This window comes from Meriones unguiculatus, chromosome X (assembly GCF_030254825.1).
Source record: "Meriones unguiculatus strain TT.TT164.6M chromosome X, Bangor_MerUng_6.1, whole genome shotgun sequence".
NCBI lineage: Eukaryota > Metazoa > Chordata > Mammalia > Rodentia > Muridae > Meriones > Meriones unguiculatus.
In genome coordinates this window covers 31,474,187-31,491,287 of record NC_083369.1, presented here as the reverse complement: position 1 = coordinate 31,491,287, position 17,101 = coordinate 31,474,187, and the positions used below count along the sequence as shown (strand labels likewise).

The 17,101-nt window shown below is 42.3% G+C and overlaps 2 pseudogenes; both read left to right on the top strand.

Annotated features, from left to right (window-relative positions):
- The first annotated feature begins 294 nt into the window (after positions 1-294).
- Positions 295-10,109, top strand: LOC110542427 (polyadenylate-binding protein 2-like; annotated as a pseudogene).
- Positions 10,110-14,865: 4,756 nt separating this feature from the next.
- LOC110541433 (protein DEK-like) lies at positions 14,866-16,037 on the top strand (annotated as a pseudogene).
- The last annotated feature ends 1,064 nt before the right edge of the window (positions 16,038-17,101 follow it).

The window sequence follows — 17,101 nt, the reverse complement described above, 5'->3', positions numbered from 1 at the left end:
CAACCCTTTTGCCAACCTTAAAACACTTTCTCAGACCCTTAAACAACATTTTCCTTAGGCCTTTTTATTTATTTACCATGAGACATAGGTGAGGCTGCTATGAACATTTATTGTCCTATAGCAAAATGGATTTTAAAAAGTTCCATCTGAGGCCTGTTTCTTGAGTCTGGCAACAAGACATATTGTGTCTAGGCAAGACAGCAGCAACTCTAGGACTCAGGTTTAAGGCCTGCTCTCCTGCATATGAAGAGGACTGAGAAGGCATCTGAAACCTCCCAAGAAAAAGTTGGCAATATGTCCATGGGACCCGAGTATGAGGTTAAAACAGACCTGCAATGTTACCTGGGCTTGGCACAGCTGGTGAAGGTCTCTGAATCTAGGAGCCATTTGTCCTCCACCAGGCCAAGGAGCTGGAAGGCTGGACGTGTCTGTGGCTCTTGTGCTGGTTGAGCCTCCATGGCTGAGCACAGAGGACAAGCCTGTATGGGAGCATTTTGACTTCCAGAAGCCAGTCTGCCAGCAGACAGTGTGTGGCTTGTTGAGGCTGAATTTGAAACAGTTAACTTGGTGGAGTTGACTTTTGGCTATGCTCCAGCAGGCTGGGGCATTGCAGACTTCTTGTTTTCTGTGCTGGAATGCTGACAGCCTCAGAGTAGCAGTCAAGGTCTGGAGCATAGTTTTTGCACTGTAGATGAACCCGTTGGGAAGACTCTTCTCTAATTATTTTTTTACCAACTCCAATATCAACATCAGGGACCATCATCAGCTGTTAATTAAAGATGGCATTGAGGCCATGTCTGCATTTGTAGAAAAAAATAATATATATATGTATATATATATATATATATATGTGTGTGTGTGTGTGTGTGTATTTGAGCACATTAAAAGTCTTGATCATCTATGAGATGATTGAACTATTAATTTGCACTTGTTAACCAGTAAATATTAGGACTTTTGGTTTCATCTCTGTTAAGTTGGAGCCTTAAAAGTAGTTCACTAAAGATAATAACATAACAGTTTTTTTTTTTTTTTTTCAATGCAGTTTATTCAGGAACCTTGAACAATCATCTGACCCTGGGAAAAGCCAGCCCACAGCTTAAATAGCCTCTGGGTAGCCAAGCCCAGCATGCCACGTGGGCAATGCAGATAGGTCCACATACATGGAAGCAAGCCAGATCCTCAGCCTTAGCCAAATGTGGAGTTGTTCGTGACAGAGAGCACTCACCATCAGGAAGGTGGAAGGCGGAAACCAGCTCCATCTTTAAGGCGCGGCATTACGCAGCTCTCTACAGTTCCCCCTTTTTGTTTTAGACGCATCAGGCAAGAGTAGAGGTCTGATTTCTGATATTATAAATAAATTGGGACTTTGTACTGATGTTCATTTAGGTGTCATCCACCCGAAGAGCATCAGACCCGTCTGATACCTTTTTCTCAGAGGCGGGACCTGGGGCATCAACCCGCAATAACATAACAGTTTTATGTATGATTTAGTATATAAAAAGTTCATAGCTTACAAAAGTCTAAATCTGTACTCTAGATTAGTAATATTACAATTTTTAGAAAACAAGACCAAGCATATTTTAACCTTTTGAAAGTGAAGATGTAGCACAATGATCAAGTTTTAACATAAATATATGTCTCTAAAGTTATTATATCTTTACTTAGATTATTGGTAAAAACTAGTGCATAGTAAGCCCTGATTTATGAGTTTTAAAACTAACAATAAAGTTGAACAATATAAAGCAATTTTAAAATTACATTTCAGTTTATTATGCCAAACCTATTAGCTAGAAAGCCTAATGGTGCTCTTGGCAGGAGAAACAACATTTAATAGTTCAGGAATTGATAAAGACATAGGCAATTAGCTGTACATTTTAAATTAGCTTAATTTAAATAGACCTTTATAACTTTGAAATTTTAGCATTATATAAAATTATTTTGAACCAGTGTTGAATCATATATATAGCACATTGAATTTAAAAATCCATACACATCTAAAGTGAGACTTGTTGCTGTCTTAGTCTAAAAGGAGATAAAATAAACAGAGAATTATTTTTAATTAAAAACATGTGGTCACCTTAAGGTTTACAGTTTAATTCTAAGATTTTTTGAGAGCATAAAAAGACACCACAGAGTATTTTAAATTTATTTTTATTTTTTAAAATTTATTCATGTTTTATCTCAGCTGTAGCTCCCACCCTTGTCCACTCCCAATCCCACCCTCCCTCCCTCTCTCATCTTCTACCATGCCCCTTCCCCAGTCCACTGATAAGGGAGGACTTCCTTCCCTTCCATCTGCCCTAGGTTATCAGGTCTCATCAGGACTACATTTCATAGTCTTCCTCTGTGGCCTGGTAAGGTGCCTCCCCCCACCTCAGGGGGAGGTGATCAAAGAGCCAGCCAGTGAGTTCATGTCAGAGATAGCCTCTCTTCCCCTTACTAGGGTACCCACTTGGACACTGAGCTGCCATGGGCTACATATGAGCAGGGGTTCTAGGTTATATCATTGTATGGTCCTTGTTTGGAGTATCAGTCTCAGAAAAGACCCCTGTGCCCAGATATATTTGGTTCTGTTGTTCTCTTGTGGAGCTCCTGTTCTCTCCAGGTCTTATCATCTCCCCCCCCTTCTTTCCTAAGTTTCCCTGAACTCTGCCCAAAGTTTGGCTATGAGTCTCAGCATTTGCTTTAATACCCTGCTGGCTAGAGTCTTTCAGAGGCCCTTGGTGGTAGGTCCCTGTCCTTTTCTTTGTTTTCTCCCTCTTCTGATGTCTGCCCCATTTTTCTTTCTGATTGATCATCTTACCCAAGGTCCTCCTTCTGGCTTAGCTTTTTTAGGTGTACAGATTTTAGTATGTTTATCTTATATTATATGTCTAATATCCTCTTATATGTGAGTATATACTATTTGTGTCTTTCTGCTTCTGGGATACCTCACTTAGGATGATCTTTTATAGTTCCCACCATTTGCCTGCAAATTTCATGATTTCCTTATTTTTAATTGCTGAGTAGTATTCCATTGTGTAAATGTACCACAATTTCTGTATCCATTCCTCAACTGAGGGACATCTGGGTTGTTTCCAGATTCTGGCTATTACAAATAAAGCTTCTACAAACATGGTTGAACAAATGTCTTTGTATACTTGGGCATATTTTGGATATATGCCTAGGAGTGGTATACCTGGATCCTGAGGTAGCACTATTCCTAATTGACCCGAGAGTATTTTTTATTTAGTGGAGTAGCACGCAAACAGAAACAGACAGGACTTTGAGAAAAGGGAAGTAAGGAACTACTTTTTACTTCACGGATCATTCTTAGTGTTACTGGATATTACTGGATATTAGACATTTGAGTAAGGAAAATATAGGTGTAGAAGCCAGAGGTTTCCCAAAAAGAAGAGAATATGAGGAAGCCGTTCCTGCAAATGAGAAAGGGGAAATGGAAATGGACCAAGGTGCTAGTGGTTCATCAAACAAATAGCATGGCAGGACATGAACTTAGCCAGGCTAAGCCCGAGAACCACAGTGCCTGGTACCAGGGCTTTATCAGCAGTAAGGTTGAGTTCTCGTAGAAGGAATCTCATCTGCGGGAAGGGATAGGGGCAGATAGTCAGCTTTAGAATGGAGGTAGGAAGGGGTGCAGTGGTCCTTTTGGGCCTATAAGAAATTGCAGTTTTGCAGCTCCAAAAACAGTGGGACAGAAATAAAGTAGTAAAAGCATCTAGCAGTGGGGGAAACCATAGTATTTTTTTAATAAGCAAGATGGCTCCCAATCATCTGACTGCCCTTGATTGCCCTAAATTAAGATGACAGTGACACCATATGCTTACCCTTAGTGGAGATGGCAGTGAAGCCCTGGCTCCACCCTTCTTATCCCAAAATGAGCATGGTAGCTAGTCATGTGCAGCCAAGGCAGCATGGCAGAACCAGGGTCAAAAGTAGAGAACTCTTGAGGTTGAGACTTTATAGCTAGAAGAAGTTGGGTGGGAGAAAAGGAAGAACATAGAGAAGGTTTAGAGTGGAGAAAAGAGACTGAATGCAAGATACCTTGTTCTATTTACCAGATTAAAATGCTGACAGTAATTAAAATAATCCTGTAAATTATTGGGATTTAATGTGCCTTTAATTGTCCAAATTGAACCATTATCTAAGGAATGTGTAGGCCAACTTTTGTTACAGAGGCTTATGAGCTTTAACTCAGGCTCCATGCATAGGGTTTAAAATTTTCCAGAAGCCATCCCAGTGGAGATGCTGTTGGAAAGGACGAATGGACAGTTGCCTTTGGGCAGGTAGGAGTAAGTGATCTGCCAGAGTTATCCCAAAGGCAAGGATTGGTTCAGTAGAGTAGTATGGTATTATTTGGTCTAACAGCCCATCAGCACTGGCCAGAGACCAAGGGCACAGCTGTCCATAGAAGACATGGTTTACCTAGCTAGGATTTTGTAGACAAGCGAGATGGGGAGGGAGCACAACTGTGCCAGTAGAGGGAAAAATCTCACCCAAGGGAAAGAGGAGCCCTAAATGGAGGTCAGCAGAAAGGGTCAACCGTGGCCAGTGAAGGCTGTGGTTGGGGGTTCCTTCATCTCAGAAGGTACCAGGAAGTTGCCAAATGCTCAAAGATCAATCTTCCCAGACCAAGAGAGATGTTTATAATGACCAATGAGGGGAACTTACCAATCCAGCCAGTGTAGCATGTAGGAAGTAGCAATCTGGTTTCCAGAAAATGGTGGGGGGTGGATTTGAAATGAAATACGTTTCCAGCAGCTCTGGTGCGGGCGCTGATGACAAAAGCAACTACCATGTGGCATGGCCACTAAAAGCAACTATTTGGCCAATGCACCAATGTTAGGATTGTGCAGTGGAGTTATACAGTGGGTTCACAAATCATGCCACAGGACTGGTTCTATGTGGGAGGTTTAATTAAGGGAAGGGGGAGGGGGTCACAAAGACCATCAGGGTAGGAGAGAGAGAAGGAGAGAGAGAGAGAGACATGGTAGGGGGAGGGGCTCCCCAACAGCAAGAGGGGAAGAGCAGGAGAGAGGAAGAGAGCAAAAGAGCAAGAAGGCTCAAGTGGCAGGTGGTAGGTTGTTCCTCTTATTGAGCAACTTAACCACACTTGCCAGGTTTGGGGACACATGATGACCTCATAGGTTACTAGGCAACTCAGAAGCAGGCTGCCTAAATACTAACAGGATTAAGACCTCATAATTCCTGTTGCTGCCCCTAACACTTGACAGACTTTGTGCATGGTATTATGTCTGTTGCTGCAGTCCTTGTTAAGCTCATTTTTAGGCAGTCACATTGGTGAGATGTCCTTCTGTGCTAGGCAGGGATCTGGATCTCAGCTAAGTTCCTGGAGCTCATCTTCCAGATGGAGAATGGGGGTTCTGTTTCTCTTAGGGGCAGCTGGAGCTCTTCAGAGAGAGGCCCATGTGCTAGGCCAGGGTGTGGAAAAGGTTTTCCACAGAGTGTTACAGTTTAGCTCTTTTAGCGTGAGATTGCTGGTGACAACGGAAGCTTGGGCTTTCCAAAGCCTATGGCGATACCAAAGTGTTACAGCTCCTGTTTAAGCTGCTGTGCTAAGCACAACAGAGGTACAGGCAGAAGCCAATAACTGGTCTGCTTGCAGCCAGGGCAAAGGCCTGGCAAGGCCCAGTCCCAGCTGAGGCCAGGCCCAGCCTGGGGATAAATGACAAATCTCAGGTGGTCATTGTGGAAGGAAGATGGTATCTAGGCTAGTCAGCAGCATGCACCACAGCATCATTTGTGGGTGCATGAATTCAGGAATTTATAAACCTTTAGGCAGTGGGGGAGATTTCGAGGGTGATTGTATTTGATTTGACTGGAGCAGAGGATCAGGATACTTGATTTGCATGTAGTGATATAGGACCTAATTTTCCATGTAGTAGCATGGTCCTATTGCAAGAAGAATACAGTACTTAACTATCCTATAGGTCGGGGTAAAATCTCCAAATATAGTTGAGGGCCACTGCTTAAGACTAAGATCTCCTTAACAGGGTTGGGCATTTCTAGAAATTTCTAGATAGCTAGCCGAGGAAAGTGGGGGAGAAGAGCAAAATCTCCCTTGAGAGTTATACCAGATTCCTTACAAGGCCTGGGGTCATCTAGATTGGGGGGGGGGGGGTTAGGAGTTAAGGATCTAGGGCTTGGATGAGAGAAAGGAGCCAACGATTACATCAGGAGAATAAAAGTTACTTTTACATCTAATCCCAGCAGGCTTCCACTGAGAACATAACAGCTGAGCAAGCCAGGGAAATAGGTTCACAGAAAATTTCTTATAAAGCAACACACAGCCACCACACTTTTTACAGTCCAGAGAGGAATCAGAAACAGAGGAGTAAAAGACTTACTCAACAAAGACAAAAAAAAAAAAAAAAACAACAAAAGATTTCGTCATCCATATCCATAGTCATGCTTAGATGGCAGCGTGAAAAACACAACAGGAGTGGTGATTGCGACAGTGGTGGTGGCAGCAGCAACGGGGGCTGTGGCCCATCTGGGAGCTACCGGGATTGACTGCAGTGCCATCTTGTGCCAGGGTCGGGGCGGGGGGAGGCCTGGAATTGGGACCGGGGAGTGGCAGGGCATTACAGGAAAGGCCTGAAGTCTGAAGAGCTGGAGCCTGGAGAACTGCTGATAGAGCCCAAGCCACCTTGGCCCGGGAGCTCCGGGTTCTGGTCCTGGCTTGGGAGCCCCCGGCAGTCAGGAGTAGGAAGACCCGGGACTGGTCGAGCCTGACCCTGGGAACTGGGCCATTGAGGACCCAGGACTAGATAACCAAAGCTCGAGTCAGGAAAATGGACGAAGAGGCTGAGAAGCTAGAGATGAGATGCTACAAAATGAGGTAAAGAAGCAGATGAACGTGATTTCCCCCCCCCCCCCAGGCAATGCTGGCCCAGTGATCCCATCTCTTGAGAAGATGGAAGCTGATGCCTGATCTGTCTATGTTGGCAATATGGACTATGGTGCAACAGCAGAAGATCTGGAAGTTCACTTTCATGGTTGTGGTTTAGTCAGCCATGTTACTCTTCTCCATGACAAGTTATTGGCAATCCCAAAGGGTTTGCATATATAGAGTTGACAGACAAAGAACCTGTGAGGACCTCCTTGGACTTAGATGAGCCCCTCTTTAGAGGAAGACAGATCAAGATGATTCCCAAATGAACCAACAGACCAGGCTTCAACACAACAGACCATGGTTTCCCTCGTGCTCAATACCATAGCCAGACTCCTAGTTATAACAGTTCCCATCTCAATTCTACAGTGGTTTTAACAGCAGGCTTGGGGTCTAATTGATAGGGGCCGGGTTAGAGCAATATCATTGTATTGCCCTTACTTAAAAAAAAAAAAGTTGTATATTAGGAGGACAGAAAGGAAAAAAAAAAAAGAGGAAAGAAGGGAAAAAGTTAAAAAAAAAAAGAAAAACATAAGATTAAAAAAAAAAAGATATTCTGTGAGGAGGGACAAGCTTTGGGGAGTAAGTGAGACCCAGGGCGTGGGAAAGGGGATGCACATCTCCCTCTGGGGATTCGCCATGGAATCCCCAGATTTCAACTCTGCAAGCTGCTCTCTTCACCCTTTTTTGGGCTGCTCAAAGTTAGGTGGACATGGGCGGTAGTAGGGCTTTTTTTTTTTTTTTAAACCAGGGCTCTGGAAGGACACCAAACTATTCAGCTTGTTTCCTTCCCTGTCTTCTCCCTGCCTTTTGCAGTCCCTGCCTGCCTGCTTCTGTCCTAAGAGGTCTATGCCTACCCTACCTACCCTACTTTCCTCCAGCTTCCTGCCCATCCAGTTTGACTGATGATTTATTTTGTTTCCTTTTGTGTTTCTTTTTCTGTTTTGAGTGTCTTTCTTTATGAATTTCTGTAGCTGAAAGCTCTCACTCCAAGCAGCTCCAGTGTAAATTTCCCTCACCCTTGGGGAAATATACTACTTTGTTTTGGGGAGTTTAGGAGTGTTTCGTTTTTGTTTTTCTTCTTTACCTTTTCTCCCTTTTATTTGAAGGGAATGAGAGGAAATGGGAAGAGGAAGGTGGCTATTGTTTATTTTTTAAAACTCATTTTCTAGGGAATGGGAATTCTTTTTTTAAATAATGGGTCATGAATACGGGTGTTTATGAAAACACTGAAAGAAAATCACAATAACAGCCACGATAATATGTCTCCCCTGGAGCCCAGCTATCCTACATATTCCAACATAGCTGAAACTCAAGAAAGAGATTTTAAAACAGCCTTTTTGAAGATGATAGAAGTCCTTAAAGAAATCCAGGAAATGAATAAAACTGTTCTATATCTAAGAATGGAAATAGAAATAATAAAGAAAACCTAAAAGTAGAGGAATTCGAGAAATGAAAAGTTTGGGAAGTCGAACCAGAACTACAGAGGCAAGTTCCAGAGATGCCCTCCACCTCCAATTTCCATTCTCTCACCTGGCCCTCTCTTCCCTCCCCTCTCTACTCCTAATCCTCACCTCTACTCTCCTCCCCTTCCCTCTCCTACACAGTTCCCTCCCTCCATCAACCTCCAGTGCCTCTTTTATTTCCCCTTCTGAGTGAGATTCAAGCATTCTCCCTTGGGTCTGTGGATTGTGGCATGGTTATCCTGTACTTTATGGCTAATATCCACTTATAAGTGAGTACATATCACATGTGTCTTTCTGGGTCTGGGTTACCTCACTCAGGATGATCTTTTCTAGTTTCCACCATTTGCCTGCAAATTTCATGGTTTCCTTGTTTTTTAATAGCTGAGTAGTATTCCATTGTGTAAATATACCAGCTTCTGTATCCAGTTTTTGGTTGGGAGCTGGAGAGGTCAAAGACACCACAAGAAGACATAAAGAGTCAACTAACCTGGGCCCATGGGGGCTCACAGAATCTGAGCCACTAACCAAAGAGCATGTGTTGACTGGACCTAGACCCCCTGAATATATGTAGCAGATGCACGGCTTGGTCTTCTTGTGGATCTCCCAACAACTGGAGTGGTGACCCTCTTCTGACTCTGATGCCTGCCTTTTGATCTCGTTCCCCTAACTGGGCTGCCTTGTTTGGCCTCAGTGGGAGAGGATGCACCTAGCCCTACAGGGACTTAATATGCCAGGGCAGGTTGGTACCCATGGGGAACCCCCACCCATTCTGTGAGAAGAAGAGGAGGGAAGAATGGGAGTAGACGTGTGTGTGGGGTGGCTGGGAGGAGAGGGGGGCTTGCGATCAGCATATTAAGTGAATGAATGAATGAATGAATAAATAAATAAATGGAGGACAAAAAGAATCATTTACAGGGTTCTATAAGTGAAACGACTTTTAAGTAAGGCCAAAGTGAGCATTCTAGGAACAGCAGGTCGTATTTGCATCATGTTTATTATTCACTTTTGCTTCCCTCTGTGTGGGTTTATCCTGGCCTCCTTGAGCACTGTATGTACATGGCACATCATACACATATATTTAGGTACACACTCACACATCAAACTAAAACAATAAAATATATAAAACAGATTTTAAAATATAGAAAGTCTGACTTATGCAATTTGAATACACACTATCATCAGGACATCAATACCAGAGACTTTTATGCATTCACAGATTACATCTTACTTTAAAGCTTGTGCTTCTCAATGTGAGCTTTAATGTGAGTTCATGTTACCTGGTGATCTTGGTAAAATTCAGTTTCTAATATTGTGAATTTTGGAATGGGGCCTGGGAATCTGTATTTCTAAAGATTTTTAGATGGTGGCAACAGTTGTGGTGTGTGTCCCACACTTTGAGGAGCAGATACATCTGAGAGATCTCAGATGTTTAAAATGAAGCTCTTGACAGCACTCAAGGACAGATCAAGACTGAAATTTCTTATCTGTGTCTTAGACTCAGGCCTCACTACTGTTTTGTCTGAGAAGATTTAGACTGGTAGGCAGTAGAGCTGATATGTTTGCTTGAACGATGCTTTCTCTTATAAGAGTTGCTGTCATCCATGATGTCTCTTCACAGCAACAGAGTAGTGACTAAAAGAGAATTTGTTACAAGGGAAAATAGTACTCTTCTGACAGTCCTGGCCATGCTGCTTACTGGCAAAAATGTGGACTTTGGTTTAGGAAAGTAGTTGAACATGTTAAGTGGGACTTATTGGGCCACTCTAGGAGGAACATGGAAGATAGTACTGAGGATGATTTGAGCTGTGGGGATTCAGCTCAAGAGGTTTCAGAAGGGAAACTCAATTAAGTGTCCTAGAGACCATTCTTGTGCTATTTTGGTGAAGAATGTGGCTGCTTTCTTTCTGCTTTTCTCAAAAAAAATCTGCCCAAGGATACATTTAAGAGTTTTAGATTAATGACACTGGCAGAGACAATTTCAAGGCAGCCTCATCTTGACTCTCTCATATGGTTATTAGTGCTCATTCTTACGCAGATCTATAATGAAAGGGTGGAAACTGGGTAAGGAAAAATACAAAATGTACAATTTGAGGAGAAAAGGAGTACCAGTAAGTGTAATGGAGTTCAGCCTAGTGTCCAAGGAGATAAAAGTTTACATAAAAGTCAGTTGCTAAATGGATTAAAGGGAGTGGCAAGACCCCACCCAGATAAGCATCCAATTTGTGAAGAGGAATTTAAAAAAAAGCTTAAGGCCAGGTGTGGTGGCACATGCCTTAAATACTAGCACTGGGAGGTGGAGGCAGGTAATTCTGTGAGTTCAAGGCCAACCTGGTCTACAGAGTGAGTTCCAGGATAGTCAAGCTTAGCCAGTGAAGGAAAACATCAAAAACAGAAAGCTGGTGAAGATGTATTTGAATGAGGGGTCCATGTTCCAGTACCAGGAAGGAGAAAAACATGGCAGTATTAGCAAGTGGCTCTACCTTTACTGTCAAAGAAGGGATTGTGGAATCTCTCTCTGCAGCTAAGGAAAGCCACTGAGGCTAGGTGTGTGTCAGGGGTGTCCTTGCATGGAGTTCCAGAGAGGCCTTTGCCTGAAGCTGTAAAGGTGAAGCCTGGATTGCCTTGGAGACACCAAGATGTTGGAGATGCGGAGCTGCAGGATACATGCCAAGGAGAGAAGCTAATCAAGAGAAACAAGTATGCTGCAGTCAAATAAGCTAAAAGGAGTAGGAGGTCTGAAGAGCAACGCTTTGACATCAGACAAGGAGATCAAGAGTTTAGAGTTGAGCAAATGTCCTTGTTGTATACTGAGAGACCAAAAGATAAGCAGCGATTGTTAACACTATGTAGAGTAGGCGCGGTATAGCAGTAAGTTCCCTGAGGGAAGAGCTACCTCGCTGCATTCTTTCCCGCCTTCCCGGTTCCGGGTGGGTACGTGACTCGGCTCACAATCTGCCTTCCCACCTTCCCGGTTCCGGGTATGTGACTCGACTCACAATCTGCCTTCCCGCCTTCCCTGTTCTGGGTACGTGACTTAACTACGGCTTTGTTCAAACCACCCAATCAGACCCCTGTAACTATGCTTCTCGCTTCTGTAACCGCGCCTCCTGCTCCCGAACCCTATAAAAACCCGTCACCCCAACCAAGAGGCGCACAAGTCCTCCGATAGGCTTGGTCACCCCGGGTACCCGTGTATCAAAATAAACCTCTTGCGGCTTGCATCCGAAGGCTGGTCTCGCTGTTCCTTGGGAAGCGGGGTCTCCCCGTCTAGATAGGCTCCTGGGAGTCTTTCAATACTTGAGCATCTTTTGTGTATATGCCTAGGAGTGGTATAGCTGTATCTTGAGGAATCACTATTCCTAATTGTCTGAGAAAGCACCTGATCCAAAGTGGCTGTAGAAATTTACATTTCCACCAGCAATGGAGAAGGGTTTTCCTTTCTCCACACCCTCTCCAGTATATGTTGTCATTTGAGTTTTTGATCTTAGCCATTCTGATGGGTGTAAGGTGAAATCTCAGGGTTGTTTTGATTTCTATTTCCCTGATGAGTAAGGATGTTGAACATTTCTTTAAGTGTTTCTCTGCCATTAGATATTCCCCAATGGAGAATTCTCTGTTTAGCTCTGTACCCCATTTTTAAAATTGGATTACTTGATTTGTTGTTGCTTAACTTATTGAGTTCTTTATATATCCTTGATATTAGCCCTCTGTCAGATATAGGGTTGGTGAAGATCCTTTCCCAATCTGTAGGCTGTCGTTTTGTTCCGACAACAGTGTCCTTTGATTTACAGAAGCTTTTCAGTTTCATGAGGTCCCAATTATTGTTTGTTGATCTCAGAGCTTGTGCTGTTGGTGTTCTGTTCAGGAAGTTGTCTCCTATGAATTCAAGGCTCTTCCCCACTTTTTCTTCGAACAGATTTTAGTGTGTCTGGTTTTATATTGAGCTCTTTGATGTACTTGGACTTTAGTTTTGTGGAGCATGATGAATATGGATCTATTTGCATGTTTCTACATGTAGGCATCCAGTTAGATCAACACCTTGAAGTTGCTATTTTTTTCCATTGTATAGTTTTGGCATCTTTGTAAAAAAATCAGGTGTATATAAGTGTGTGGGTTTATTTCAGGGTATTCTATTTGATTCTATTGACCCACCAGTTAGTTTCTATGCCAGTACTGTGCAGTTTTTTTACTACTGTTGCTCTAGGGTACAGCTTGAGATCAGAGATGGAGATACCTCAAGAAGATCTTTTATTGTAGAGGATTGTTTTATTTGTAATAGCCAGAAGCTGGAAACAACCCAGATGTCCCTCAGTTGAGGAATGGATACAGAAATTGTGGTACATTTACACAATGGAATACTATTCAGCAATTAAAAACAAGGAAATCATGAAATTTGCAGGCAAATGGTGGGAACTGGAAAAGATCATCCTGAGTGAGGTATCCCAGAAGCAGAAAGACACACAGGGTATACACTCACTCATAAGTGGATATTAGACATATATTATAGGAAAAACATACTAAAATCTGTACACCTAAAGAAGCTAAGCAAGAAGGAGGACTCTGGGTAAGATGCTCAATCCTCATTCAGAAAGGCAAAGAGGACGGACATCAGAAAAGGGAGAAAACAGGGAACAGGACAGGAGCCTACCACAGAGGGCCTCTGAAAGACTCTAGCCAACAGGGTATCAAAGTAGACGCTGATACTCATAGCCAAACTTTTGGCAGAGTGCAGGGTATCTTATTTAAAAAAAAAAAAAAGGAAGATAGTAAGACCTGGAGAGGACAGGAGCTCCACAAGGAGAGCAACAGAACCAAAAAATCTGGGCCCAGGGGTATTTTCTGAGACTGATACTCCAACCAAACACAGTTCATGGAGATAACCTAGAACCCCTGCACAGATATAACCCATGGCAGTTCATTGTACAAGTGGGTTCCCTACTAATGGAATCAGGGACTGTCTCTGACATGAACTGATTAGCCTGCTCTTTGATCAGCTCCCCCTTAGGGACCACAGCCTTACCAGGCCACAGAGGAAGACAATGCAGCCACTCCTGATGAGAACTGATAGACTAGGATCACAAGGTGGGGGAGGACGTCCTTCCCTATCTGTGGCCTGAGGAAGGGGCGTGGGTGGAGAAGAGGAAGGGAGGGTGGGATTGGGAGGGGAAGAGGGAGAGAGCTACAGTTGGGAAACTAAGTGAATAAACTCTAATAAAAATTAAAAAATATGTCTATAAATATGTATACACATATAATACAAATATTTTATATTATATATAAAATATATATTATATAATATATATTTTACATATATAAAATATATGTATATATAAAATATATATAATATATAAAACACATAAAATATATGCAAAATATATTTAAAATATATGTGTATATATATGTATAAATACTTATATATAATATGTATATTATATATATAAAAGAGTTTAGCGTTTGCCCTGCTGGGTTTTGGTTTTGCTCTGGTCATGTATTTCTTCATTATGCAACCTTTCCTCCCTTTTGGAATGGTAATGTATATTCTGTGTCATTGCATGTTGGAAGTGTGTCATCTACTCCTTCATTTTATAAGGGATTACAATGAAGAGATTGCCCTGAATCTTAGAAAAGACTGAATTTTGGACTTTTGAACAGCAGTTGCAACTGTGGTAGACTATGGGGACTTTTGAAGTTGGACTAAATTCATTTTGCCTTATGATATGGCTATAAGCCTATGGGTGTCAGGGAGTAGAATGTATAGGTTTGAATAAGAATGACTCCTTAGGCTTATAAATTTGAATGTTTGGTCACCAGGGAGTGACACTATTTGAAAGGATTAGGAGGTATGGCATTGTTGTGGTAAGTGTGGCCTTGTTGGAGGAAATGTGTCACAGATTGGGTGGGCTTTGAAGGTTTCAACAGCTCAAGCCAGGTCCAGTGGCTCTTTCTTCCTACTGCCTGCATCCAGATGTAGAGCTCTGGGCTGCTTCTCCACCATGCTGTCTAACATGATGAAAATATACTGAACATCTGAAGCTATATGTAAGCCCCAATTATATGCTTTCTTTTGTAAGAGTTGTCATGGTCATGCTGTCTCTTCACAGCAATAGAACATTGACTAAGACAATCCTCATGTGATTTTTTAAAAAAATATAAGAATGAAAAGTGTCAATATCAAATTACATTGTATTCCAATCAAGAAGAAAAGTCATATTTTACCATTTCTATGTAAGGATGGAGAGTTAACCATTAATAGTTGGAACAACTCTTATGGAATCAAGCACAAATTCTTCACTATTTGTATTGGAGTTTATTGTATTCACTTTAAGATTATATTATTGAAAGTATGTTGGGGGACTATGAAAATGGTTTTCAACTGGATGTAAGAAAGTACATTTTCTTCAGTGAATGTATGTCTATGTAACCCTCTACTTTCAGCCAGTCAGACCCTAATGATGGTATATGCTTTAAATATTTTATTGAGTGACCATGTGGTGTGGCCCTCATGCTGTTCTACTCAGAAGCAGCCTTCTGGTATGTCCCCAACACCCATCCCCTGCTGTGGAGGGAGAGGACCCTCCCTCCCAGCCATAGTCTGAGAAGGAGCAGGGAATTGCCAGGCCTCAGGGACAAGAATGAGGAGGACAGCAATGAGGAGAAAAAGGATTAGGAGAAAGAAAAAGATAGGAGTCTTATTGTGGAAGGCAGGAGAGAAAATAAAGTAGAAAGATTTGCAATGCAGGTGTTTTCCTTACAAAGAGTCATTTAAGATTGCCCAAGGTCAGAAACTTTGTGAAATTGAAAGGAAACATTTCTTTTTGAATAGGAAAAAACAGATGAATCTAGAAATCCATACAAACTGCTTTAGAACAGACCAGACACAGTGTCCTCGTTAAAGAAGAACGTGGGTCAGTTTAGTGGCTTTCCATTTGAAAAAGGCAGTACCCAGTGTAAAAAGAAGGAAGAAATGTTGAAAAAGTTTAGAAATGCCATGTTAAAGACCATGTGTGAGGCTCTTGATTTAGAGAGGTCCGGTGTGAAGAGTGAACTAGTGAAGAAGATCTTAAATTTCTTAATGCATCCAAAGCCTTCTGGCAAACCACTCGCCAAATCCCAAAAGTCTTCAAGCCAAGTTAGTGAAAAGGATGGAACAGTTCTGGAATGAAAAGGAAGTCAGAGCAAACTAAATGTCCTGAAATCCTATCAGATGAATCTAGGAATGATGATGATGAGAAGAAAGGTCAGGATGAGTCTTCCGAAGATGAAGAGAAAGAAAGTGAGGAGAAACAACCACCAAAAAAAGGCATCTAAAAAAGAAAAAGCAAAATAGAAAGCTACTGCTATAAGTAAAAACATCTGTAAACAGTGCTAATGTTAAGAAGGCAGATAGCAGCATGATCAAGAAGAACCAAAATAATTCTGAAAAAGAGTCTGAATTTGAAGATAGTTTTGAAGATGAGCTGTTAATTAAAAACCTGAAAGAAAAAAAAAAACACTTACAGAGTTAAAGGAAACAGTGAAGGAATTACTGGCTGATGCTAACTTGGAAGAAGTCACAATGAAGCAGATTGCAAAGAGGTATGTGAAAATTATCCTGCTTATGATTTAACTGAGAGGAAAGATTTCATTAAAACAACTGTAAAAGAGCTAATTTCTTGAGATAGAGGCTTGTTCTCAGAGTTGAAGTGATTTATACCAGCAAAGAGAATGTATTCTTTTATTAAGCCTGTTGTTGTTGGTAGAATTTGCTGCTGACCCTTTTGAGTGTTACATATATTCCAGCTCGCTATTTTAAATAGCATTTCCTTGCAGTTTTCAGTTTAAATCTTGCATGGCCATGAGTGTTCCTTGCTCTTAATAGTTGTACATTCTGGATTTTTTTTTTTATTGTAAGGTTATAGATTGCTGAAGTGTTGTGAATTTTAGTGCATTTAATGTTAGCTTGCTTAAGGCATTTAATCAAAGTAAAAACTATTATAACCAGCATTGATCCATGCAGAAATTATTGAAGTATTTAGTATATAAAATATTTGATTACAGCAGAGAAGATGACGGGGCCAAGAGAACACTGCGTCTGAGAAGCAGGACAACATTTCCCATACAGTGACCAAGAGACTGAACTCTGGGCCTTAAAACAACAGCAATCGTGTTTCCCAGGTGAGAGGAAACCCTCACAATGTGGGAATCAGTTGGGTCCACTCTCGGGTCACCCAGCCAGAACCTGGATGAGATCCCAGGTTGCGCAGGTACTAGGCCCCCAGAACAGAGCCACATGACTGCGTGTCCTGATCACCTTCCCAGGCTGATCAGTGGGCACAAAAACACCAGAGACTGGGAGTCCCTGTAGCAAGAGAACTCCACGGGGAAGGAGGGCAACGGGACTGACTTGGGTCACCCAGTATTTCCCTGGAAAAAGTCTTGCAGACCTGTGGGTACAAGCTGCCATTACTGAACTGAGCTCCAGCCACAGGCACAGACAGCTGCTGCAAGCCAGTGCTCCAGGGGTGTGCCCCAGGGAAACAGAGACTGGGAGTCACTGTCAGGAGAAATCCTCACAGGGAAGGAAGCAAAGGGGATGGACTTAGGCCACCCAGTATATCCCTGGAATAGGTCCTGCAGACCTGCCCAACCCAAGGACCTGCTGTGCACCAGATAGCCTGCTGTTACCAGGAGAGAAGTACCCACCCTGCACAGATTACCACTTGGGTACTGGGACATAGAGCCC